This window comes from Rousettus aegyptiacus, unplaced genomic scaffold (assembly GCF_014176215.1).
Source record: "Rousettus aegyptiacus isolate mRouAeg1 unplaced genomic scaffold, mRouAeg1.p scaffold_m13_p_10, whole genome shotgun sequence".
In the NCBI taxonomy this organism is placed as follows: Eukaryota; Metazoa; Chordata; class Mammalia; order Chiroptera; family Pteropodidae; genus Rousettus; species Rousettus aegyptiacus.
Window position 1 is genome coordinate 56,442,337 of NW_023416285.1, and position 1,007 is coordinate 56,443,343.

General features: G+C 33.9%; 1 pseudogene; it reads right to left on the reverse strand.

Moving 5' to 3' along the window:
- Positions 1–287: 287 nt before the first annotated feature.
- LOC118609252 lies at positions 288–406 on the reverse strand (annotated as a pseudogene).
- Between the last annotated feature and the right edge of the window lie 601 nt (positions 407–1,007).

Sequence of the window (1,007 nt, forward strand, 5' to 3'; positions counted from 1 at the left end):
TTTTCAAGGCCCAAAACTGCACTCTGAACTGAATTTCACGCTCCCTTTCTGCTTAGAGAGAGTATTCTTAACAATTGGTCTCAGCTCTCTTTTATGTTATTAATTTATTTCAAAATTGGCTAGATTATTTTTCAAAGCATAAAAGCATGCTACGATATTTTTTATAAAAAAAATAAAAGTTTTTCTTGAGAAGATCTGACTGTTACCACGTTTCTTTGTGCTATTTATAGCAAAGTTTCAAGATAGTTTTACATTATTTGCTGTTTTGGTTTGTTTGTTTGTTTTTTAGCCTATAGCACCTGGTTTTCCTAAGCGGTCTCTCATCCAAGTACTAACCAGGGCTGACCCTGCTTAGCTTCCACGATCAGAAGAGATTGGGCATGATCAGGATGGCATGGCTGTAGACTATTCTCTGTTTCTTAATCCTCTCATCTTTTCACCTTTTTCTCTCTTGAATTTAGTTCATTTAGGCTTTCCTCCCACTATGCCTAAATATCTCTTGTTTACAATATTTCCTCACTGCTAAATCAGGGTACTGTTTTTTTTTTTTTTTTAATTTTACTGACCTATCATAGAAGTTAACTCAATTGTTTAATTGCTTTTTGGGTTTTGTTTGTTTGCTTGCTTGCTTTTGAAGCTCTATAGTTCTAGTGACCTGGGGATTATTCCTTAGACCCCAATCTCATGATCTTAATTATCCTCTATATGCAGATGTATCAGAATTTTTTCCTCCAGCCTAGACCTGTACCTTTAACTGAAGACTTGCTGTCCAACTTATTATTAGATACCTGCACTTGAAATCTAGTAAGTACCTCAAACATAAACATACCTAAATCCTAACTTTTAATTCATTCCCCATATATGCTTCACACACTCTTCTTCAAACTTACATAAAGGAGATAGTAACGAACTTACCTTATGTGCTTATTGTGAGAATTTAGTGCTTTTAATACACATAAAGCACTTAGAACAATGCCTATGTAAGAAAAAAAAAAAGTTTTCTTACT